We start from the raw sequence: 25,625 nt of genomic DNA on the forward strand, positions 1-25,625 counted from the left end.
TTTTACTTGGAAATGATTATTTTCAGTCTTCTCAGCATTTTCGGATTATTTTTAAGGATGTTTTTGGAGCTGACTGACTCCAAATCCACATTATGAAGAGGGAAAAGCTTTAAACTGTGAATGGTTCCCATTGATGATGACTTTAAATCAGATTTTTGCATTTTACTGAGACCTTGTATTTTCTTTTCATTTTCTGAGATGTCTTCCAGAGGGTTGATCACTGAGCTTGATCATGGTGCTATTAGAAAACGTGTGTGAAACTCATAACAGCTTGACGTCCGAGTAGTCGTGGCCGAGTGGTTAAGGCTATGGACTTGAAATCCATTGGGGTCTCCCCGCGCAGGTTCAAATCCTGCCGATTACGTCTATGTTTCAATATCTTTTTGACCTTTTATCTTTGTTCAATTTGCATGTTTACTAGTCTATTCCCCATGACAGTGATCTGTGATGGAGCGAGTTTCCAGGACCAAACTGACTTTATCTTTGACTGTTCTTTAGATAATCTATTCTGTAGCAACATTACATGTGCTACTTGCCGCTAATCAAAAGAAGCACCGTGGGTGCCATCAGGTAAGAGGATTTACTCTTGATCTTGTCCAGCAGCCACAGACCGCTGTCCTGGCTAATGGACTGGGACATGCACTTTGATTTGCACAAACCTTAAATTATCTCTCAGATGAAGCCTTTTACCATGCAATGCTAATCTTTATCGACTACTGGATGAACAGTTTTCTAACAGTATAAGTTTTGCAATTTATTTTTTTCACACTTTTTCCAAGTAACAGATACAGCAATCTTTTCACTAGCCACTTTTCATCAACATTTCAAACTGCGCTAGCTGTGATATCGTGGAAATGTTGGTAAATTTGTGGAATGAAAGGTTATAAGATATCAATTTACCATTGTGTATGAATGCAGATTTGCACTGCAGCTTTGGAGCCTGTTTTCGCCATCGTTCACGATTTCATATGCTTTATTCAGCACAACAAGCCGCAGCCATGTCTGAGGCATGGTTGGTTCCACGGTGTAATGGTAAGCACGCTGGACTTTGAATCCAGTAATCTGAGTTCAAATCTCAGTGGAACCTGGGCACACATTTCGATTTTTCCATCTGCACTCAGATCGACGATGCCCAATGTTTAAGATGAAACAAGCAATTTAAAATCCACATAATAAAGACAAAAAAAAGTTCAAGGATTCAAAGCTGTCAATCAAGTAGGATTAGCAAAAATTAAAATTGTCTATATCACTCATTTTCTATGTCACTCATTGTCTATGTCATACCAAGCAATCTCATACTCTGTGACTTGAGTCAATATTCACATAACACTCTTTCCAAGTGGGTGAATCTGACAAGGATTTGAAGCCAAAATGGCTTCAGCAAGTGTTTTTGATGTTTCTCTAAGCAATCTTTTCTTGTGTTTTTCAGAATTTCCTAAAGTGCCTTATAAACATTTTTGGTGGTGTTTTTCTAAAAATTCTTTTCGGCATCTTTTGAATGTGTTTTGTGGCTTTTTTTGTAGCACACAAAAGTCAATCAGGACCCTTTATAGGGTCTTTCGAACCTTACCATTGACTTGTAGTATAGGTATGGAGCTGTTCAAAGTGAAAAACAGCTGAAGATTGATATGGTAATTTCAGTTCTAATTTCAGAGCTGACTGACTCCAAATCCACATTATGAAGAGGGAAAAGCTTTAAACTGTGAATGGTTCCCATTGATGATTACTTTAAATCAGATTTTTGCATTTTACTGAGACCTTGTATTTTCTTTTCATTTTCTGAGATGTCTTCCAGAGGGTTGATCACTGAGCTTGATCATGGTGCTATTAGAAAACGTGTGTGAAACCCATAACAGCTTGAAGTCCGAGTAGTCGTGTCCGAGTGGTTAAGGCGATAAGCAAGAAATCCATTGGGGTCTCCCCGCGCAGGTGCAAATCCTGCCGACTACGTCTATGTTTCAATAACTTTTTGACCTTTTATCTCTGTTGTTCAATTTGCATGTTTACTAGTCTATTCCCCATGACTGTGATCTGTGATGGAGCGAGTTTCTTGGACCAAACTGACTTTATCTTTGACTGTTCTTTAGATAATCTATTCTGGAGCAACATTACATGTGCGACTTGCCGCTAATCAAAAGAAGCACCGTGGGTGCCATCAGGTAAGAGGTTTTTCTCTTGATCTTGTCCAGCAGCCACAGACCTCTGTCCTGGCTAATGGACTGGGACATGCACTTTGATTTGCACAAACCTTAAATTATCTCTCAGATGAAGCCTTTTACCATGCAATGCTAATCTTTATCGACTACTGGATGAACAGTTTTCTAACAGTATACGTTTTGCAATTTATTTTTTTCACACTTTTTCCAAGTAACAGATACAGCAATCTTTTTACTAGCCACTTTTCATCAACATTTCTAACTGTCCTAGCTGTGATATCGTGGAAATGTTGGTAAATTTGTGGAATGAAAGGTTATAAAATATCAATTTACCATTGTGTATGATTGCAGATTTGCACTGCAGCTTTGGAGCCTGTTTTCGCCATCGTTCACGATTTCATATGCTTTATTCAGCACAACAAGCCGCAGCCATGACTGTGTCATGGTTGGTTCCATGGTGTAATGGTTAGCACTCTGGACTTTGAATCCAGTGATCTGAGTTCAAATCTCAGTGGAACCTGGGCACTCATTTTGATTTTTCCATCTGCACTCAGATCGACGATGCCCAATGTTTATGATGAAACAAGCAATTTAAAATCCACATAATAAAAGACAAAAAAAGAGTTCAAGGATTCATGGAATACTATCGTCAAAGCTGTCAAGCAAGTAGGATTAGCAAAAATTAAAATTGTCTTTATCACTCATTGTCTATGTCACTCATTGTCTATGTCATACCAAGCAATCTCATACTCTGTGACTTGAGTCAATATTCACATAACACTCTTTCCAAGTGGGTGAATCTGACAAGGATTTGAAGCCAAAATGGCTTCAGGAAGTGTTTTTGATTTTTCTCTAAGCCATCTTTTCTTGTGTTTTCCAGAATTTCCTAAAGTGCCTTATAAACATTTTTGGTGGTGTTTTTCTAAAAATTCTTTTCGGCGTCTTTTGAATGTGTTTTGTGGCTTTTTTTGTAGCACACAAAAGTCAATCAGGACCCTTTATAGGGTCTTTCGAACCTTACCGTTGACTTGTAGTATAGGTATGGAGCTGTTCAAAGTGAAAAACATCTGAAGATTGATATGGTAATTTCAGTTAACCGCTGGACATTTTTGGAAACTTGACATGGTTAATAGACGCTCCAAAGACTGATCAAATGAACACCAAGTCTTTTTTACTTGGAAATGATTATTTTCAGTCTTCTCAGCATTTTCGGATTATTTTTAAGGATGTTTTTGGAGCTGACTGACTCCAAATCCATATTATGAAGAGGGAAAAGCTTTAAACTGTGAATGGTTCCCATTGATGATGACTTTAAATCAGATTTTTGCATTTTACTGAGACCTTGTATTTTCTTTTCATTTTCTGAGATGTCTTCCAGAGGGTTGATCACTGAGCTTGATCATGGTGCTATTAGAAAACGTGTGTGAAACTCATAACAGCTTGAAGTCCGAGTAGTCGTGTCCGAGTGGTTAAGGCGATAAGCAAGAAATTCATTGGGGTCTCCCCGCGCAGGTGCAAATCCTGCCGACTACGTCTATGTTTCAATAACTTTTTGACCTTTTATCTCTGTTGTTCAATTTGCATGTTTACTAGTCTATTCCCCATGACAGTGATCTGTGATGGAGCGAGTTTCTTGGACCAAACTGACTTTATCTTTGACTGTTCTTTAGATAATCTATTCTGGAGCAACATTATATGTGCGACTTGCCGCTAATCAAAAGAAGCACCGTGGGTGCCATCAGGTAAGAGGTTTTTCTCTTGATCTTGTCCAGCAGCCACAGACCTCTGTCCTGGCTAATGGACTGGGACATGCACTTTGATTTGCACAAACCTTAAATTATCTCTCAGATGAAGCCTTTTACCATGCAATGCTAATCTTTATCGACTACTGGATGAACAGTTTTCTAACAGTATACGTTTTGCAATTTATTTTTTTCACACTTTTTCCAAGTAACAGATACAGCAATCTTTTTACTAGCCACTTTTCATCAACATTTCAAACTGTCCTAGCTGTGATATCGTGGAAATGTTGGTAAATTTGTGGAATGAAAGGTTATAAAATATCAATTTACCATTGTGTATGATTGCAGATTTGCACTGCAGCTTTGGAGCCTGTTTTCGCCATCGTTCACGATTTCATATGCTTTATTCAGCACAACAAGCCGCAGCCATGACTGTGTCATGGTTGGTTCCATGGTGTAATGGTTAGCACTCTGGACTTTGAATCCAGTGATCTGAGTTCAAATCTCAGTGGAACCTGGGCTCAGGACTCATTTTGATTTTTCCATCTGCACTCAGATCGACGATGCCCAATGTTTATGATGAAACAAGCAATTTAAAATCCACATAATAAAAGACAAAAAAAGAGTTCAAGGATTCATGGAATACCATGGTCAAAGCTGTCAATCAAGTAGGATTAGCAAAAATTAAAATTGTCTTTATCACTCATTGTCTATGTCACTCATTGTCTATGTCATACCAAGCAATCTCATACTCTGTGACTTGAGTCAATATTCACATAACACTCTTTCCAAGTGGGTGAATCTGACAAGGATTTGAAGCCAAAATGGCTTCAGGAAGTGTTTTTGATTTTTCTCTAAGCCATCTTTTCTTGTGTTTTCCAGAATTTCCTAAAGTGCCTTATAAACATTTTTGGTGGTGTTTTTCTAAAAATTCTTTTCGGCGTCTTTTGAATGTGTTTTGTGGCTTTTTTTGTAGCACACAAAAGTCAATCAGGACCCTTTATAGGGTCTTTCGAACCTTACCGTTGACTTGTAGTATAGGTATGGAGCTGTTCAAAGTGAAAAACATCTGAAGATTGATATGGTAATTTCAGTTAACCGCTGGACATTTTTGGAAACTTGACATGGTTAATAGACGCTCCAAAGACTGATCAAATGAACACCAAGTCTTTTTTACTTGGAAATGATTATTTTCAGTCTTCTCAGCATTTTCGGATTATTTTTAAGGATGTTTTTGGAGCTGACTGACTCCAAATCCACATTATGAAGAGGGAAAAGCTTTAAACTGTGAATGGTTCCCATTGATGATGACTTTAAATCAGATTTTTGCATTTTACTGAGACCTTGTATTTTCTTTTCATTTTCTGAGATGTCTTCCAGAGGGTTGATCACTGAGCTTGATCATGGTGCTATTAGAAAACGTGTGTGAAACTCATAACAGCTTGACGTCCGAGTAGTCGTGGCCGAGTGGTTAAGGCTATGGACTTGAAATCCATTGGGGTCTCCCCGCGCAGGTTCAAATCCTGCCGATTACGTCTATGTTTCAATATCTTTTTGACCTTTTATCTTTGTTCAATTTGCATGTTTACTAGTCTATTCCCCATGACAGTGATCTGTGATGGAGCGAGTTTCCAGGACCAAACTGACTTTATCTTTGACTGTTCTTTAGATAATCTATTCTGTAGCAACATTACATGTGCTACTTGCCGCTAATCAAAAGAAGCACCGTGGGTGCCATCAGGTAAGAGGATTTACTCTTGATCTTGTCCAGCAGCCACAGACCGCTGTCCTGGCTAATGGACTGGGACATGCACTTTGATTTGCACAAACCTTAAATTATCTCTCAGATGAAGCCTTTTACCATGCAATGCTAATCTTTATCGACTACTGGATGAACAGTTTTCTAACAGTATAAGTTTTGCAATTTATTTTTTTCACACTTTTTCCAAGTAACAGATACAGCAATCTTTTCACTAGCCACTTTTCATCAACATTTCAAACTGCGCTAGCTGTGATATCGTGGAAATGTTGGTAAATTTGTGGAATGAAAGGTTATAAGATATCAATTTACCATTGTGTATGAATGCAGATTTGCACTGCAGCTTTGGAGCCTGTTTTCGCCATCGTTCACGATTTCATATGCTTTATTCAGCACAACAAGCCGCAGCCATGTCTGAGGCATGGTTGGTTCCATGGTGTAATGGTAAGCACGCTGGACTTTCAATCCAGTAATCTGAGTTCAAATCTCAGTGGAACCTGGGCACACATTTCGATTTTTCCATCTGCACTCAGATCGACGATGCCCAATGTTTAAGATGAAACAAGCAATTTAAAATCCACATAATAAAGACAAAAAAAAGTTCAAGGATTCAAAGCTGTCAATCAAGTAGGATTAGCAAAAATTAAAATTGTCTATATCACTCATTTTCTATGTCACTCATTGTCTATGTCATACCAAGCAATCTCATACTCTGTGACTTGAGTCAATATTCACATAACACTCTTTCCAAGTGGGTGAATCTGACAAGGATTTGAAGCCAAAATGGCTTCAGCAAGTGTTTTTGATGTTTCTCTAAGCCATCTTTTCTTGTGTTTTTCAGAATTTCCTAAAGTGCCTTATAAACATTTTTGGTGGTGTTTTTCTAAAAATTCTTTTCGGCATCTTTTGAATGTGTTTTGTGGCTTTTTTTGTAGCACACAAAAGTCAATCAGGACCCTTTATAGGGTCTTTCGAACCTTACCATTGACTTGTAGTATAGGTATGGAGCTGTTCAAAGTGAAAAACAGCTGAAGATTGATATGGTAATTTCAGTTCTAATTTCAGAGCTGACTGACTCCAAATCCACATTATGAAGAGGGAAAAGCTTTAAACTGTGAATGGTTCCCATTGATGATTACTTTAAATCAGATTTTTGCATTTTACTGAGACCTTGTATTTTCTTTTCATTTTCTGAGATGTCTTCCAGAGGGTTGATCACTGAGCTTGATCATGGTGCTATTAGAAAACGTGTGTGAAACCCATAACAGCTTGAAGTCCGAGTAGTCGTGTCCGAGTGGTTAAGGCGATAAGCAAGAAATCCATTGGGGTCTCCCCGCGCAGGTGCAAATCCTGCCGACTACGTCTATGTTTCAATAACTTTTTGACCTTTTATCTCTGTTGTTCAATTTGCATGTTTACTAGTCTATTCCCCATGACTGTGATCTGTGATGGAGCGAGTTTCTTGGACCAAACTGACTTTATCTTTGACTGTTCTTTAGATAATCTATTCTGGAGCAACATTACATGTGCGACTTGCCGCTAATCAAAAGAAGCACCGTGGGTGCCATCAGGTAAGAGGTTTTTCTCTTGATCTTGTCCAGCAGCCACAGACCTCTGTCCTGGCTAATGGACTGGGACATGCACTTTGATTTGCACAAACCTTAAATTATCTCTCAGATGAAGCCTTTTACCATGCAATGCTAATCTTTATCGACTACTGGATGAACAGTTTTCTAACAGTATACGTTTTGCAATTTATTTTTTTCACACTTTTTCCAAGTAACAGATACAGCAATCTTTTTACTAGCCACTTTTCATCAACATTTCTAACTGTCCTAGCTGTGATATCGTGGAAATGTTGGTAAATTTGTGGAATGAAAGGATATAAAATATCAATTTACCATTGTGTATGATTGCAGATTTGCACTGCAGCTTTGGAGCCTGTTTTCGCCATCGTTCACGATTTCATATGCTTTATTCAGCACAACAAGCCGCAGCCATGACTGTGTCATGGTTGGTTCCATGGTGTAATGGTTAGCACTCTGGACTTTGAATCCAGTGATCTGAGTTCAAATCTCAGTGGAACCTGGGCACTCATTTTGATTTTTCCATCTGCACTCAGATCGACGATGCCCAATGTTTATGATGAAACAAGCAATTTAAAATCCACATAATAAAAGACAAAAAAAGAGTTCAAGGATTCATGGAATACTATCGTCAAAGCTGTCAATCAAGTAGGATTAGCAAAAATTAAAATTGTCTTTATCACTCATTGTCTATGTCACTCATTGTCTATGTCATACCAAGCAATCTCATACTCTGTGACTTGAGTCAATATTCACATAACACTCTTTCCAAGTGGGTGAATCTGACAAGGATTTGAAGCCAAAATGGCTTCAGGAAGTGTTTTTGATTTTTCTCTAAGCCATCTTTTCTTGTGTTTTCCAGAATTTCCTAAAGTGCCTTATAAACATTTTTGGTGGTGTTTTTCTAAAAATTCTTTTCGGCGTCTTTTGAATGTGTTTTGTGGCTTTTTTTGTAGCACACAAAAGTCAATCAGGACCCTTTATAGGGTCTTTCGAACCTTACCGTTGACTTGTAGTATAGGTATGGAGCTGTTCAAAGTGAAAAACATCTGAAGATTGATATGGTAATTTCAGTTAACCGCTGGACATTTTTGGAAACTTGACATGGTTAATAGACGCTCCAAAGACTGATCAAATGAACACCAAGTCTTTTTTACTTGGAAATGATTATTTTCAGTCTTCTCAGCATTTTCGGATTATTTTTAAGGATGTTTTTGGAGCTGACTGACTCCAAATCCATATTATGAAGAGGGAAAAGCTTTAAACTGTGAATGGTTCCCATTGATGATGACTTTAAATCAGATTTTTGCATTTTACTGAGACCTTGTATTTTCTTTTCATTTTCTGAGATGTCTTCCAGAGGGTTGATCACTGAGCTTGATCATGGTGCTATTAGAAAACGTGTGTGAAACTCATAACAGCTTGAAGTCCGAGTAGTCGTGTCCGAGTGGTTAAGGCGATAAGCAAGAAATTCATTGGGGTCTCCCCGCGCAGGTGCAAATCCTGCCGACTACGTCTATGTTTCAATAACTTTTTGACCTTTTATCTCTGTTGTTCAATTTGCATGTTTACTAGTCTATTCCCCATGACAGTGATCTGTGATGGAGCGAGTTTCTTGGACCAAACTGACTTTATCTTTGACTGTTCTTTAGATAATCTATTCTGGAGCAACATTATATGTGCGACTTGCCGCTAATCAAAAGAAGCACCGTGGGTGCCATCAGGTAAGAGGTTTTTCTCTTGATCTTGTCCAGCAGCCACAGACCTCTGTCCTGGCTAATGGACTGGGACATGCACTTTGATTTGCACAAACCTTAAATTATCTCTCAGATGAAGCCTTTTACCATGCAATGCTAATCTTTATCGACTACTGGATGAACAGTTTTCTAACAGTATACGTTTTGCAATTTATTTTTTTCACACTTTTTCCAAGTAACAGATACAGCAATCTTTTTACTAGCCACTTTTCATCAACATTTCAAACTGTCCTAGCTGTGATATCGTGGAAATGTTGGTAAATTTGTGGAATGAAAGGTTATAAAATATCAATTTACCATTGTGTATGATTGCAGATTTGCACTGCAGCTTTGGAGCCTGTTTTCGCCATCGTTCACGATTTCATATGCTTTATTCAGCACAACAAGCCGCAGCCATGACTGTGTCATGGTTGGTTCCATGGTGTAATGGTTAGCACTCTGGACTTTGAATCCAGTGATCTGAGTTCAAATCTCAGTGGAACCTGGGCTCAGGACTCATTTTGATTTTTCCATCTGCACTCAGATCGACGATGCCCAATGTTTATGATGAAACAAGCAATTTAAAATCCACATAATAAAAGACGAAAAAAGAGTTCAAGGATTCATGGAATACCATGGTCAAAGCTGTCAATCAAGTAGGATTAGCAAAAATTAAAATTGTCTTTATCACTCATTGTCTATGTCACTCATTGTCTATGTCATACCAAGCAATCTCATACTCTGTGACTTGAGTCAATATTCACATAACACTCTTTCCAAGTGGGTGAATCTGACAAGGATTTGAAGCCAAAATGGCTTCAGGAAGTGTTTTTGATTTTTCTCTAAGCCATCTTTTCTTGTGTTTTCCAGAATTTCCTAAAGTGCCTTATAAACATTTTTGGTGGTGTTTTTCTAAAAATTCTTTTCGGCGTCTTTTGAATGTGTTTTGTGGCTTTTTTTGTAGCACACAAAAGTCAATCAGGACCCTTTATAGGGTCTTTCGAACCTTACCGTTGACTTGTAGTATAGGTATGGAGCTGTTCAAAGTGAAAAACATCTGAAGATTGATATGGTAATTTCAGTTAACCGCTGGACATTTTTGGAAACTTGACATGGTTAATAGACGCTCCAAAGACTGATCAAATGAACACCAAGTCTTTTTTACTTGGAAATGATTATTTTCAGTCTTCTCAGCATTTTCGGATTATTTTTAAGGATGTTTTTGGAGCTGACTGACTCCAAATCCACATTATGAAGAGGGAAAAGCTTTAAACTGTGAATGGTTCCCATTGATGATGACTTTAAATCAGATTTTTGCATTTTACTGAGACCTTGTATTTTCTTTTCATTTTCTGAGATGTCTTCCAGAGGGTTGATCACTGAGCTTGATCATGGTGCTATTAGAAAACGTGTGTGAAACTCATAACAGCTTGACGTCCGAGTAGTCGTGGCCGAGTGGTTAAGGCTATGGACTTGAAATCCATTGGGGTCTCCCCGCGCAGGTTCAAATCCTGCCGATTACGTCTATGTTTCAATATCTTTTTGACCTTTTATCTTTGTTCAATTTGCATGTTTACTAGTCTATTCCCCATGACAGTGATCTGTGATGGAGCGAGTTTCCAGGACCAAACTGACTTTATCTTTGACTGTTCTTTAGATAATCTATTCTGTAGCAACATTACATGTGCTACTTGCCGCTAATCAAAAGAAGCACCGTGGGTGCCATCAGGTAAGAGGATTTACTCTTGATCTTGTCCAGCAGCCACAGACCGCTGTCCTGGCTAATGGACTGGGACATGCACTTTGATTTGCACAAACCTTAAATTATCTCTCAGATGAAGCCTTTTACCATGCAATGCTAATCTTTATCGACTACTGGATGAACAGTTTTCTAACAGTATAAGTTTTGCAATTTATTTTTTTCACACTTTTTCCAAGTAACAGATACAGCAATCTTTTCACTAGCCACTTTTCATCAACATTTCAAACTGCGCTAGCTGTGATATCGTGGAAATGTTGGTAAATTTGTGGAATGAAAGGTTATAAGATATCAATTTACCATTGTGTATGAATGCAGATTTGCACTGCAGCTTTGGAGCCTGTTTTCGCCATCGTTCACGATTTCATATGCTTTATTCAGCACAACAAGCCGCAGCCATGTCTGAGGCATGGTTGGTTCCATGGTGTAATGGTAAGCACGCTGGACTTTCAATCCAGTAATCTGAGTTCAAATCTCAGTGGAACCTGGGCACACATTTCGATTTTTCCATCTGCACTCAGATCGACGATGCCCAATGTTTAAGATGAAACAAGCAATTTAAAATCCACATAATAAAGACAAAAAAAAGTTCAAGGATTCAAAGCTGTCAATCAAGTAGGATTAGCAAAAATTAAAATTGTCTATATCACTCATTTTCTATGTCACTCATTGTCTATGTCATACCAAGCAATCTCATACTCTGTGACTTGAGTCAATATTCACATAACACTCTTTCCAAGTGGGTGAATCTGACAAGGATTTGAAGCCAAAATGGCTTCAGCAAGTGTTTTTGATGTTTCTCTAAGCCATCTTTTCTTGTGTTTTTCAGAATTTCCTAAAGTGCCTTATAAACATTTTTGGTGGTGTTTTTCTAAAAATTCTTTTCGGCATCTTTTGAATGTGTTTTGTGGCTTTTTTTGTAGCACACAAAAGTCAATCAGGACCCTTTATAGGGTCTTTCGAACCTTACCATTGACTTGTAGTATAGGTATGGAGCTGTTCAAAGTGAAAAACAGCTGAAGATTGATATGGTAATTTCAGTTCTAATTTCAGAGCTGACTGACTCCAAATCCACATTATGAAGAGGGAAAAGCTTTAAACTGTGAATGGTTCCCATTGATGATTACTTTAAATCAGATTTTTGCATTTTACTGAGACCTTGTATTTTCTTTTCATTTTCTGAGATGTCTTCCAGAGGGTTGATCACTGAGCTTGATCATGGTGCTATTAGAAAACGTGTGTGAAACCCATACCAGCTTGAAGTCCGAGTAGTCGTGTCCGAGTGGTTAAGGCGATAAGCAAGAAATCCATTGGGGTCTCCCCGCGCAGGTGCAAATCCTGCCGACTACGTCTATGTTTCAATAACTTTTTGACCTTTTATCTCTGTTGTTCAATTTGCATGTTTACTAGTCTATTCCCCATGACTGTGATCTGTGATGGAGCGAGTTTCTTGGACCAAACTGACTTTATCTTTGACTGTTCTTTAGATAATCTATTCTGGAGCAACATTACATGTGCGACTTGCCGCTAATCAAAAGAAGCACCGTGGGTGCCATCAGGTAAGAGGTTTTTCTCTTGATCTTGTCCAGCAGCCACAGACCTCTGTCCTGGCTAATGGACTGGGACATGCACTTTGATTTGCACAAACCTTAAATTATCTCTCAGATGAAGCCTTTTACCATGCAATGCTAATCTTTATCGACTACTGGATGAACAGTTTTCTAACAGTATACGTTTTGCAATTTATTTTTTTCACACTTTTTCCAAGTAACAGATACAGCAATCTTTTTACTAGCCACTTTTCATCAACATTTCTAACTGTCCTAGCTGTGATATCGTGGAAATGTTGGTAAATTTGTGGAATGAAAGGTTATAAAATATCAATTTACCATTGTGTATGATTGCAGATTTGCACTGCAGCTTTGGAGCCTGTTTTCGCCATCGTTCACGATTTCATATGCTTTATTCAGCACAACAAGCCGCAGCCATGACTGTGTCATGGTTGGTTCCATGGTGTAATGGTTAGCACTCTGGACTTTGAATCCAGTGATCTGAGTTCAAATCTCAGTGGAACCTGGGCACTCATTTTGATTTTTCCATCTGCACTCAGATCGACGATGCCCAATGTTTATGATGAAACAAGCAATTTAAAATCCACATAATAAAAGACAAAAAAAGAGTTCAAGGATTCATGGAATACTATCGTCAAAGCTGTCAATCAAGTAGGATTAGCAAAAATTAAAATTGTCTTTATCACTCATTGTCTATGTCACTCATTGTCTATGTCATACCAAGCAATCTCATACTCTGTGACTTGAGTCAATATTCACATAACACTCTTTCCAAGTGGGTGAATCTGACAAGGATTTGAAGCCAAAATGGCTTCAGGAAGTGTTTTTGATTTTTCTCTAAGCCATCTTTTCTTGTGTTTTCCAGAATTTCCTAAAGTGCCTTATAAACATTTTTGGTGGTGTTTTTCTAAAAATTCTTTTCGGCGTCTTTTGAATGTGTTTTGTGGCTTTTTTTGTAGCACACAAAAGTCAATCAGGACCCTTTATAGGGTCTTTCGAACCTTACCGTTGACTTGTAGTATAGGTATGGAGCTGTTCAAAGTGAAAAACATCTGAAGATTGATATGGTAATTTCAGTTAACCGCTGGACATTTTTGGAAACTTGACATGGTTAATAGATGCTCCAAAGACTGATCAAATGAACACCAAGTCTTTTTTACTTGGAAATGATTATTTTCAGTCTTCTCAGCATTTTCGGATTATTTTTAAGGATGTTTTTGGAGCTGACTGACTCCAAATCCATATTATGAAGAGGGAAAAGCTTTAAACTGTGAATGGTTCCCATTGATGATGACTTTAAATCAGATTTTTGCATTTTACTGAGACCTTGTATTTTCTTTTCATTTTCTGAGATGTCTTCCAGAGGGTTGATCACTGAGCTTGATCATGGTGCTATTAGAAAACGTGTGTGAAACTCATAACAGCTTGTCGTCCGAGTAGTCGTGGACGAGTGGTTAAGGCGATGGACTTGAAATCCATTGGGGTCTCCCCGCGCAGGTTCAAATCCTGCCGATTACGTCTATGTTTCAATATCTTTTTGACCTTTGATCTTTGTTCAATTTGCATGTTTACTAGTCTATTCCCCATGACAGTGATCTGTGATGGAGCGAATTTCCAGGACCAAACTGACTTTATCTTTGACTGTTCTTTAGATAATCTATTCTGTAGCAACATTACATGTGCTACTTGCCGCTAATCAAAAGAAGCACAGTGGGTGCCATCAGGTAAGAGGATTTTCTCTTGATCTTGTCCAGCAGCCACAGACCGCTGTCCTGGCTAATGGACTGGGACATGCACTTTGATTTGCACAAACCTTAAATTATCTCTCAGATGAAGCCTTTTACCATGCAATGCTAATCTTTATCGACTACTGGATGAACAGTTTTCTAACAGTATAAGTTTTGCAATTTATTTTTTTCACACTTTTTCCAAGTAACAGATACAGCAATCTTTTCACTAGCCACTTTTCATCAACATTTCAAACTGCGCTAGCTGTGATATCGTGGAAATGTTGGTAAATTTGTGGAATGAAAGGTTATAAGATATCAATTTACCATTGTCTATGAATGCAGATTTGCACTTCAGCTTTGGAGCCTGTTTTCGCCATCGTTCACGATTTCATATGCTTTATTCAGCACAACAAGCCGCAGCCATGTCTGAGGCATGGTTGGTTCCATGGTGTAATGGTAAGCACGCTGGACTTTGAATCCAGTGATCTGAGTTCAAATCTCAGTGGAACCTGGGCACACATTTCGATTTTTCCATCTGCACTCAGATCGACGATGCCCAATGTTTAAGATGAAACAAGCAATTTAAAATCCACATAATAAAAGACAAAAAAAAGTTCAAGGATTCATGGAATACCAAGGTCAAAGCTGTCAATCAAGTAGGATTAGCAAAAATTAAAATTGTCTATATCACTCATTTTCTATGTCACTCATTGTCTATGTCATACCAAGCAATCTCATACTCTGTGACTTGAGTCAATATTCACATAACACTCTTTCCAAGTGGGTGAATCTGACAAGGATTTGAAGCCAAAATGCCTTCAGGAAGTGTTTTTGATTTTTCTCTAAGACATCTTTTCTTGTGTTTTCCAGAATTTCCTAAAGTGCCTTATAAACATTTTTGGTGGTGTTTTTCTAAAAATTCTTTTCGGCGTCTTTTGAATGTGTTTTGTGGCTTTTTTTGTAGCACACAAAAGTCATTCAGGACCCTTTATAGGGTCTTTCGAACCTTACCGTTGACTTGTAGTATAGGTATGGAGCTGTTCAAAGTGAAAAACAGCTGAAGATTGATATGGTAATTTCAGTTCTAATTTCAGAGCTGACTGACTCCAAATCCACATTATGAAGAGGGAAAAGCTTTAAACTGTGAATGGTTCCCATTGATGATGACTTTAAATCAGATTTTTGCATTTTACTGAGACCTTGTATTTTCTTTTCATTTTCTGAGATGTCTTCCAGAGGGTTGATCACTGAGCTTGATCATGGTGCTATTAGAAAACGTGTGTGAAACTCATAACAGCTTGAAGTCCGAGTAGTCGTGTCCGAGTGGTTAAGGCGATAAGCAAGAAATTCATTGGGGTCTCCCCGCGCAGGTGCAAATCCTGCCGACTACGTCTATGTTTCAATAACTTTTTGACCTTTTATCTCTGTTGTTCAATTTGCATGTTTACTAGTCTATTCCCCATGACAGTGATCTGTGATGGAGCGAGTTTCTTGGACCAAACTGACTTTATCTTTGACTGTTCTTTAGATAATCTATTCTGGAGCAACATTACATGTGCGACTTGCCGCTAATCAAAAGAAGCACCGTGGGTGCCATCAGGTAAGAGGTTTTTCTCTTGATCTTGTCCAGCAGCCACAGACCTCTGTCCTGGCTAATGGACTGGGACATGCACTTTGATTTGCACAAACCTTAAATTATCTCTCAGTTGAAGCCTTTTACCATGCAATGCTAATCTTTATCGACTACTGGATGAACAGTTTTCTAACAGTATACGTTTTGCAATTTATTTTTTTCACACTTTTTCCAAGTAACAGATACATCAATCTTTTTACTAGCCACTTTTCATCAACATTTCAAACTGTCCTAGCTGTGATATCGTGGAAATGTTGGTAAATTTGTGGAATGAAAGGTTATAAAATATCAATTTACCATTGTGTATGATTGCAGATTTGCACTGCAGCTTTGGAGCCTGTTTTCGCCATCGTTCACGATTTCTTATGCTTTATTCAGCACAACAAGCCGCAGCCATGACTGTGTCATGGTTGGTTCCATGGTGTAATGGTTAGCACTCTGGACTTTGAATCCAGTGATCTGAGTTCAAATCTCAGTGGAACCTGGGCACTCATTTTGATTTTTCCATCTGCACTCAGATCGACGATGCCCAATGTTTATGATGAAACAAGCAATTTAAAATCCACATAATAAAAGACAAAAAAAGAGTTCAAGGATTCATGGAATACCATGGTCAAAGCTGTCAATCAAGTAGGATTAGCAAAAATTAAAATTGTCTTTATCACTCATTGTCTATGTCACTCATTGTCTGTGTCATACCAAGCAATCTCATACTCTGTGACTTGAGTCAATATTCACATAACACTCTTTCCAAGTGGGTGAATCTGACAAGGATTTGAAGCCAAAATGGCTTCAGGAAGTGTTTTTGATTTTTCTCTAAGCCATCTTTTCTTGTGTTTTCCAGAATTTCCTAAAGTGCCTTATAAACATTTTTGGTGGTGTTTTTCTAAAAATTCTTTTCGGCGTCTTTTGAATGTGTTTTGTGGCTTTTTTTGTAGCACACAAAAGTCAATCAGGACCCTTTATAGGGTCTTTCGAACCTTACCGTTGACTTGTAGTATAGGTATGGAGCTGTTCAAAGTGAAAAACATCTGAAGATTGATATGGTAATTTCAGTTAACCGCTGGACATTTTTGGAAACTTGACATGGTTAATAGACGCTCCAAAGACTGATCAAATGAACACCAAGTCTTTTTTACTTGGAAATGATTATTTTCAGTCTTCTCAGCATTTTCGGATTATTTTTAAGGATGTTTTTGGAGCTGACTGACTCCAAATCCACATTATGAAGAGGGAAAAGCTTTAAACTGTGAATGGTTCCCATTGATGATGACTTTAAATCAGATTTTTGCATTTTACTGAGACCTTGTATTTTCTTTTCATTTTCTGAGATGTCTTCCAGAGGGTTGATCACTGAGCTTGATCATGGTGCTATTAGAAAACGTGTGTGAAACTCATAACAGCTTGACGTCCGAGTAGTCGTGGCCGAGTGGTTAAGGCTATGGACTTGAAATCCATTGGGGTCTCCCTGCGCAGGTTCAAATCCTGCCGATTACGTCTATGTTTCAATATCTTTTTGACCTTTTATCTTTGTTCAATTTGCATGTTTACTAGTCTATTCCCCGTGACAGTGATCTGTGATGGAGCGAGTTTCCAGGACCAAACTGACTTTATCTTTGACTGTTCTTTAGATAATCTATTCTGTAGCAACATTACATGTGCTACTTGCCGCTAATCAAAAGAAGCACCGTGGGTGCCATCAGGTAAGAGGATTTTCTCTTGATCTTGTCCAGCAGCCACAGACCGCTGTCCTGGCTAATGGACTGGGACATGCACTTTGATTTGCACAAACCTTAAATTATCTCTCAGATGAAGCCTTTTACCATGCAATGCTAATCTTTATCGACTACTGGATGAACAGTTTTCTAACAGTATAAGTTTTGCAATTTATTTTTTTCACACTTTTTCCAAGTAACAGATACAGCAATCTTTTCACTAGCCACTTTTCATCAACATTTCAAACTGCGCTAGCTGTGATATCGTGGAAATGTTGGTAAATTTGAGGAATGAAAGGTTATAAGATATCAATTTACCATTGTGTATGATTGCAGATTTGCACTGCAGCTTTGGAGCCTGTTTTCGCCATCATTCACGATTTCATATGCTTTATTCAGCACAACAAGCCGCAGCCATGACTGTGAAATGGTTGGTTCCATGGTGTAATGGTTAGCACTCTGGACTTTGAATCCTGTTATCTGAATTCAAATCTCAGTGGAACCTGGGCACACATTTCGATTTTTCCATCTGCACTCAGATCGACGATGCCCAATGTTTATGATGAAACAAGCAATTTAAAATCCACATAATAAAAGACAAAAAAAGAGTTCAAGGATTCATGGAATACCATGGTCAAAGCTGTCAATCAAGTAGGAATAGCAAAAATTAAAATTGTCTATGTCATACCACGCAATCTCATACTCTGTGACTTGAGTCAATATTCACATACCATTCTTTCCAAGTGGGTGAATCTGACAAGGATTTGAAGCCAAAATGGCTTCAGGAAGTGTTTTTGATTTTTCTCTAAGCCATCTTTTCTTGTGTTTTCCAGAATTTCCTAAAGTGCCTTACAAACATTTTTGGTGATGTTTTTCTAAAAATTCTTTTCGGCGTCTTTTGAATGTGTTTTGTGGCTTTTTTTGTAGCACACAAAAGTCAATCAGGACCCTTTATAGGGTCTTTCGAACCTTACCGTTGACTTGTATTATAGGTATGGAGCTGTTCAAAGTGAAAAACAGCTGTAGATTGATATGGTAATTTCAGTTAACCGCTGGACATTTTTGGAAACTTGAGATGGTTAATAGACGCTCCAAAGCCTGATCAAATGAACATCAAGTCTTTTTTACTTGGAAATGATTATGTTCAGTCTTCTCAGCATTTTTGGATTATTTTTAAAGATGTTTTTGGAGCTGACTGACTCCAAATCCACATTATGAAGAGGGAAAAGCTTTAAACTGTGAATGGTTCCCATTGATGATGACTTTAAATCAGATTTTTGCATTTTACTGAGACCTTGTATTTTCTTTTCATTTTCTGAGATGTCTTCCAGAGGGTTGATCACTGAGCTTGATCATGGTGCTATTAGAAAACATGTGTGAAACTCATAACAGCTTGACGTCCGAGTAGTCGTGGCCGAGTGGTTAAGGCGATGGACTAGTAATTCATTGGGGTCTCCCCGCGCAGGGTCAAATCCTGCTGACTACGTCTATGTTTCAAAAAGTTTTTGACGTTTTATCTTTGTTGTTCAATTTGCATGTTTACTAGTCTATTCCCCATGACAGTGATCTGTGATGGAGCGAGTTTCTAGGACCAAACTGACTTTATCTTTGACTGTTCTTTAGATAATCTATTCTGGAGCAACATTACATGTGCGACTTGCCACTAATCAAAAGAAGCACTGTGGGTGCCATCAGGTAAGAGGTTTTTCTCTTGATCTTGTCCAGCAGCCACAGACCGCTGTCCTGGCTAATGGACTGGGACATGCACTTTGATTTGCACAAACCTTAAATTATCTCTCAGATGAAGCCTTTTACCATGCAATGCTAATCTCTATCAACTACTGGATGAACAGTTTTCTAACAGTATAAGTTTTGCAATTTATTTTTTTCACACTTTTTCCAAGTAACAGATACAGCAATCTTTTTACTAGCCACTTTTCATCAACATTTCAAACTGTCCTAGCTGTGATATCGTGGAAATGTTGGTAAATTTGTGGAATGAAAGGTTATAAGATATCAATTTACCATTGTGTATGATTGCAGATTTGCACTGCAGCTTTGGAGCCTGTTTTCGCCATCGTTCACGATTTCATATGCTTTATTCAGCACAACAAGCCGCAGCAATGACTGTGTAATGGATGGTTCCATGGTGTAATGGTTAGCACTCTGGACTTTGAATCTTGTTATCTGAATTCAAATCTCATTGGAACCTGGGCACACATTTCAATTTTTCCATCTGCACTCAGATCGACGATGCCCAATGTTTATGATGAAACAAGCAATTTAAAATCCACATAATAAAAGAAAAAAAAAGAGTTCAAGGATTCATGGAATACCATGGTCAAAGCTGTCAATCAAGTAGGATTAGCAAAAATTAAAATTGTCTATGTCATACCAAGCAATCTCATACTCTGTGACTTGAGTCAATATTCACATAACACTCTTTCCAAGTGGGTGAATCTGACAAGGATTGGAAGCCAAAATGGCGTCAGGAAGTGTTTTTGATTTTTCTCTAAGCCATCTTTTCTTGTGTTTTCCAGAATTTCCTAAAGTGCCTTATAAACATTTTTGATGGTGTTTTTCTAAAAATTCTTTTCGGCGTCTTTTGAATGTGTTTTGTGGCTTTTTTTGTAGCACACAAAAGTCAATCAGGACCCTTTATAGGGTCTTTCGAACCTTACCGTTGACTTGTATTATAGGTATGGAGCTGTTCAAAGTGAAAAACAGCTGAAGATTGATATGGTAATTTCAGTTAACTGCTGGACATTTTTGGAAACTTGAGATGGTTAATAGACGCTCCAAAGCCTGATCAAATGAACATCAAGTCTTTTTTACTTGGAAATGATTATGTTCAGTCTTCTCAGCATTTTTGGATTATTTTTAAATATGTTTTTGGAGCTGACTGACTCCAAATCCACATTATGAAGAGGGAAAAGCTTTCAACTGTGAATGGTTCCCATTGATGATGACGTTAAATCAGATTTTTGCATTTTACTGAGACCTTGTATTTTCTTTTCATTTTCTGAGATGTCTTCCAGAGGGTTGATCACTGAGCTTGATCATGGTGCTATTAGAAAACATGTGTGAAACTCATAACAGCTTGACGTCCGAGTAGTCGTGGCCGAGTGGTTAAGGCGATGGACTAGTAATTCATTGGGGTCTCCCCGCGCAGGGTCAAATCCTGCTGACTACGTCTATGTTTCAAAAAGTTTTTGACGTTTTATCTTTGTTGTTCAATTTGCATGTTTACTAGTCTATTCCCCATGACAGTGATCTGTGATGGAGCGAGTTTCTAGGACCAAACTGACTTTATCTTTGACTGTTCTTTAGATAATCTATTCTGGAGCAACATTACATGTGCGACTTGCCACTAATCAAAAGAAGCACCGTGGGAGCCATCAGGTAAGAGGTTTTTCTCTTGATCTTGTCCAGCAGCCACAGACCGCTGTCCTGGCTAATGGACTGGGACATGCACTTTGATTTGCACAAACCTTAAATTATCTCTCAGATGAAGCCTTTTACCATGCAATGCTAATCTTTATCAACTACTGGATGAACAGTTTTCTAACAGTATAAGTTTTGCAATTTATTTTTTTTCACACTTTTTCCAAGTAACAGATACAGCAATCTTTTTACTAGCCACTTTTCATCAACATTTCAAACTGTCCTAGCTGTGATATCGTGGAAATGTTGGTAAATTTGTGGAATGAAAGGTTATAAGATATCAATTTACCATTGTGTATGATTGCAGATTTGCACTGCAGCTTTGGAGCCTGTTTTCGCCATCGTTCACGATTTCATATGCTTTATTCAGCACAACAAGCCGCAGCAATGACTGTGTAATGGATGGTTCCATGGTGTAATGGTTAGCACTCTGGACTTTGAATCTTGTTATCTGAATTCAAGTCTCATTGGAACCTGGGCACACATTTCAATTTTTCCATCTGCACTCAGATCGACGATGCCCAATGTTTATGATGAAACAAGCAATTTAAAATGCACATAATAAAAGACAAAAAAAGAGTTCAAGGATTCATGGAATACCATGGTCAAAGCTGTCAATCAAGTAGGATTAGCAAAAATTAAAATTGTCTATGTCACTCATTGTCTATGTCATACCAAGCAATCTCATACTCTGTGACTTTAGTCAATATTCACATAACACTCTTTCCAAGTGGGTGAATCTGACAAGAATTTGAAGCCAAAATGGCTTCAGTAAGTGTTTTTGATTTTTCTCTAAGCCATCTTTTCTTGTGTTTTCCAGAATTTCCTAAAGTGCCTTATAAACATTTTTGGTGGTGTTTTTCTAAAAATTCTTTTCGGCGTCTTTTGAATGTGTTTTGTGGCTTTTTTTGTAGCACACAAAAGTCAATCAGGACCCTTTATAGGGTCTTTCGAACCTTACCGTTGACTTGTATTATAGGTATGGAGCTGTTCAAAGTGAAAAACAGCTGAAGATTGATATGGTAATTTCAGTTAACCGCTGGACATTTTTGGAAACTTGAGATGGTTAATAGACGCTCCAAAGCCTGATCAAATGAACATCAAGTCTTTTTTACTTGGAAATGATTATGTTCAGTCTTCTCAGCATTTTTGGATTATTTTTAAAGATGTTTTTGGAGCTGACTGACTCCAAATCCACATTATGAAGAGGGAAAAGCTTTAAACTGTGAATGGTTCCCATTGATGATGACGTTAAATCAGATTTTTGCATTTTACTGAGACCTTGTATTTTCTTTTCATTTTCTGAGATGTCTTCCAGAGGGTTGATCACTGAGCTTGATCATGGTGCTATTAGAAAACATGTTTGAAACTCATAACAGCTTGACGTCCGAGTAGTCGTGGCCGAGTGGTTGAGGAGATGGACTAGAAATCCATTGGGGTCTCCCCGCGCAGGTTCAAATCCTGCTGACTACGTCTATGTTTCAAAAAGTTTTTGACCTTTTATCTTTGTTGTTCAATTTGCATGTTTACTAGTCTATTCCCCATGACAGTGATCTGTGATGGAGCGAGTTTCTAGGACCAAACTGACTTTATCTTTGACTGTTCTTTAGATAATCTATTCTGGAGCAACATTACATGTGCGACTTGCCGCTAATCAAAAGAAGCACCGTGGGTGCCATCAGGTAAGAGGTTTTTCTCTTGATCTTGTCCAGCAGCCACAGACCGCTGTCCTGGCTAATGGACTGGGACATGCACTTTGATTTGCACAAACCTTAAATTATCTCTCAGATGAAGCCTTTTACCATGCAATGCTAATCTTTATCAACTACTGGATGAACAGTTTTCTAACAGTATAAGTTTTGCAATTTATTTTTTTCACACTTTTTCCAAGTAACAGATACAGCAATCTTTTTACTAGCCACTTTTCATCAACATTTCAAACTGTCCTAGCTGTGATATCGTGGAAATGTTGGTAAATTTGTGGAATGAAAGGTTATAAGATATCAATTTACCATTGTGTATGATTGCAGATTTGCACTGCAGCTTTGGAGCCTGTTTTCGCCATCGTTCACGATTTCATATGCTTTATTCAGCACAACAAGCCACAGACATGACTGTGTAATAGTTGGTTCCATGGTGTAATGGTTAGCACTCTGGTCTTTGAATCCTGTTATCTGAATTCAAATCACAGTGGAACCTGCGCACACATTTCGATTTTTCCATCTGCACTCAGATCGACGATGCCCAATGTTTATGATGAAACAAGCAATTTAAAATGCACATAATAAAAGACAAAAAAAGAGTTCAAGGATTCATGGAATACCATGGTCAAAGCTGTCAATCAAGTAGGATTAGCAAAAATTAAAATTGTCTATGTCACTCATTGTCTATGTCATACCAAGCAATCTCATACTCTGTGACTTTAGTCAATATTCACATAACACTCTTTCCAAGTGGGTGAATCTGACAAGGATTTGAAGCCAAAATGGCTTCAGTAAGTGTTTTTGATTTTTCTCTAAGCCATCTTTTCTTGTGTTTTCCAGAATTTCCTAAAGTGCCTTATAAACATTTTTGGTGGTGTTTTTCTAAAAATTCTTTTCGGCGTCTTTTGAATGTGTTTTGTGGCTTTTTTTGTAGCACACAAAAGTCAATCAGGACCCTTTATAGGGTCTTTCGAACCTTACCGTTGACTTGTATTATAGGTATGGAGCTGTTCAAAGTGAAAAACAGCTGAAGATTGATATGGTAATTTCAGTTAACCGCTGGACATTTTTGGAAACTTGAGATGGTTAATAGACGCTCCAAAGCCTGATCAAATGAACATCAAGTCTTTTTTACTTGGAAATGATTATGTTCAGTCTTCTCAGCATTTTTGGATTATTTTTAAAGATGTTTTTGGAGCTGACTGACTCCAAATCCACATTATGAAGAGGGAAAAGCTTTAAACTGTGAATGGTTCCCATTGATAATGACTTTAAATCAGATTTTTGCATTTTACTGAGACCTTGTATTTTCTTTTCATTTTCTGAGATGTCTTCCAGAGGGTTGATCACTGAGCTTGATCATGGTGCTATTAGAAAACATGTGTGAAACTCATAACAGCTTGACGTCCGAGTAGTCGTGGCCGAGTGGTTAAGGCGATGGACTAGAAATCCATTGGGGTCTCCCCGCGCAGGTTCAAATCCTGACGACTACGTCTATGTTTCAATAACTTTTTGACCTTTTATCTTTGTTGTTCAATTTGCATCTTTACTAGTCTATTCCCCATGACAGTGATCTGTGATGGAGCGAGTTTCTAGGACCAAACTGACTTTATCTTTGACTGTTCTTTAGATAATCTATTCTGGAGCAACATTACATGTGCGACTTGCCACTAATCAAAAGAAGCACCGTGGGTGCCATCAGGTAAGAGGTTTTTCACTTGATCTTGTCCAGCAGCCACAGACCGCTGTCCTGGCTAATGGACTGGGACATGCACTTTGATTTGCACAAACCTTAAATTATCTCTCAGATGAAGCCTTTTACCATGCAATGCTAATCTTTATCAACTACTGGATGAACAGTTTTCTAACAGTATAAGTTTTGCAATTTATTTTTTTCACACTTTTTCCAAGTAACAGATACAGCAATCTTTTTACTAGCCACTTTTCATCAACATTTCAAACTGTCCTAGCTGTGATATCGTGGAAATGTTGGTAAATTTGTGGAATTTAAGGCTATAAGATATCAATTTACCATTGTGTATGATTGCAGATTTGCACTGCAGCTTTGGAGCCTGTTTTCGCCATCGTTCACGATTTCATATGCTTTATTCAGCACAACAAGCCGCAGACATGACTGTGTAATGGTTGGTTCCATGGTGTAATGGTTAGCACTCTGGACTTTGAATCCTGTTATCTGAATTCAAAACTCAGTGGAACCTGGGCACACATTTCAATTTTTCCATCTGCACTCAGATCGACGATGCCCAATGTTTATGATGAAACAAGCAATTTAAAATCCACATAATAAAAGACCAAAAAAGAGTTCAAGGATTCATGCAATACCATGGTCAAAGCAGTCAATCAAGTAGGATTAGCAAAAATTAAAATTGTCTATGTCACTCATTGTCTATGTCATACCAAGCAATCTCATACTCTGTGACTTGAGTCAATATTCACATAACACTCTTTCCAAGTGGGTGAATCTGACAAGGATTTGAAGCCAAAATGGCTTCAGGAAGTGTTTTTGATTTTTCTCTAAGCCATCTTTTCTTGTGTTTTCCAGAATTTCCTAAAGTGCCTTATAAAAATTTTTGGTGGTGTTTTTCTAAAAATTCTTTTCGGCGTCTTTTGAATGTGTTTTGTGGCTTTTTTTGTAGCACACAAAAGTCAATCAGGACCCTTTATAGGGTCTTTCGAACCTTACCCTTGACTTGTATTATAGGTATGGAGCTGTTCAAAGTGAAAAACAGCTGAAGATTGATATGGTAATTTCAGTTAACCGCTGGACATTTTTGGAATCTTCAGATGGTTAATAGACGCTCCAAAGCCTGATCAAATGAACATCAAGTCTTTTTTCATGTTATGTGAATATTGACTCAAGTCACAGAGTATGAGATTGTTTGGTATGACATAGACAATGAGTGACATAGACAATTTTAATTTTTGCTAATCCTACTTGATCCTAATCCTACTGCTTTGACGATGGTATTCCATGAATCCTTGAACTCATTTTTTGTCTTTTATTATGTGGATTTTAAATTGCTTGTTTGATCATAAACATTGGGCATCGTCGATCTGAGTGCAGATGGAA

At 37.9% G+C, this 25,625-nt stretch overlaps 16 non-coding genes across 16 annotated transcripts; all 16 read left to right on the plus strand.

Moving 5' to 3' along the window:
* Window positions 1–282: 282 nt before the first annotated feature.
* On the plus strand, window positions 283–364 carry TRNAS-UGA (transfer RNA serine (anticodon UGA)). The gene has a single exon. It is a non-coding gene; the product is annotated as a tRNA-Ser (tRNA).
* Window positions 365–1,015: 651 nt separating this feature from the next.
* Window positions 1,016–1,087, plus strand: TRNAQ-UUG (transfer RNA glutamine (anticodon UUG)). Its single transcript has one exon. It is a non-coding gene; the product is annotated as a tRNA-Gln (tRNA).
* Window positions 1,088–2,604: 1,517 nt separating this feature from the next.
* On the plus strand, window positions 2,605–2,676 carry TRNAQ-UUG (transfer RNA glutamine (anticodon UUG)). The gene has a single exon. It is a non-coding gene; the product is annotated as a tRNA-Gln (tRNA).
* Window positions 2,677–4,343: 1,667 nt separating this feature from the next.
* On the plus strand, window positions 4,344–4,415 carry TRNAQ-UUG (transfer RNA glutamine (anticodon UUG)). Its single transcript has one exon. It is a non-coding gene; the product is annotated as a tRNA-Gln (tRNA).
* A 936-nt stretch (window positions 4,416–5,351) lies between these two features.
* TRNAS-UGA (transfer RNA serine (anticodon UGA)) lies at window positions 5,352–5,433 on the plus strand. Its single transcript has one exon. It is a non-coding gene; the product is annotated as a tRNA-Ser (tRNA).
* Window positions 5,434–6,084: 651 nt separating this feature from the next.
* TRNAE-UUC (transfer RNA glutamic acid (anticodon UUC)) lies at window positions 6,085–6,156 on the plus strand. The gene has a single exon. It is a non-coding gene; the product is annotated as a tRNA-Glu (tRNA).
* Window positions 6,157–7,673: 1,517 nt separating this feature from the next.
* Window positions 7,674–7,745, plus strand: TRNAQ-UUG (transfer RNA glutamine (anticodon UUG)). Its single transcript has one exon. It is a non-coding gene; the product is annotated as a tRNA-Gln (tRNA).
* A 1,667-nt stretch (window positions 7,746–9,412) lies between these two features.
* TRNAQ-UUG (transfer RNA glutamine (anticodon UUG)) lies at window positions 9,413–9,484 on the plus strand. The gene has a single exon. It is a non-coding gene; the product is annotated as a tRNA-Gln (tRNA).
* A 936-nt stretch (window positions 9,485–10,420) lies between these two features.
* TRNAS-UGA (transfer RNA serine (anticodon UGA)) lies at window positions 10,421–10,502 on the plus strand. Its single transcript has one exon. It is a non-coding gene; the product is annotated as a tRNA-Ser (tRNA).
* Window positions 10,503–11,153: 651 nt separating this feature from the next.
* Window positions 11,154–11,225, plus strand: TRNAE-UUC (transfer RNA glutamic acid (anticodon UUC)). Its single transcript has one exon. It is a non-coding gene; the product is annotated as a tRNA-Glu (tRNA).
* A 1,517-nt stretch (window positions 11,226–12,742) lies between these two features.
* TRNAQ-UUG (transfer RNA glutamine (anticodon UUG)) lies at window positions 12,743–12,814 on the plus strand. Its single transcript has one exon. It is a non-coding gene; the product is annotated as a tRNA-Gln (tRNA).
* Window positions 12,815–13,745: 931 nt separating this feature from the next.
* TRNAS-UGA (transfer RNA serine (anticodon UGA)) lies at window positions 13,746–13,827 on the plus strand. The gene has a single exon. It is a non-coding gene; the product is annotated as a tRNA-Ser (tRNA).
* A 651-nt stretch (window positions 13,828–14,478) lies between these two features.
* Window positions 14,479–14,550, plus strand: TRNAQ-UUG (transfer RNA glutamine (anticodon UUG)). The gene has a single exon. It is a non-coding gene; the product is annotated as a tRNA-Gln (tRNA).
* Window positions 14,551–16,084: 1,534 nt separating this feature from the next.
* Window positions 16,085–16,156, plus strand: TRNAQ-UUG (transfer RNA glutamine (anticodon UUG)). The gene has a single exon. It is a non-coding gene; the product is annotated as a tRNA-Gln (tRNA).
* A 931-nt stretch (window positions 16,157–17,087) lies between these two features.
* TRNAS-UGA (transfer RNA serine (anticodon UGA)) lies at window positions 17,088–17,169 on the plus strand. The gene has a single exon. It is a non-coding gene; the product is annotated as a tRNA-Ser (tRNA).
* Window positions 17,170–23,945: 6,776 nt separating this feature from the next.
* Window positions 23,946–24,027, plus strand: TRNAS-AGA (transfer RNA serine (anticodon AGA)). Its single transcript has one exon. It is a non-coding gene; the product is annotated as a tRNA-Ser (tRNA).
* The last annotated feature ends 1,598 nt before the right edge of the window (window positions 24,028–25,625 follow it).

Source organism: Dendrobates tinctorius, unplaced genomic scaffold, assembly GCF_039654945.1.
Source record: "Dendrobates tinctorius isolate UK_male_01 unplaced genomic scaffold, ASM3965494v1 ptg000048l, whole genome shotgun sequence".
Taxonomy (NCBI): Eukaryota; Metazoa; Chordata; class Amphibia; order Anura; family Dendrobatidae; genus Dendrobates; species Dendrobates tinctorius.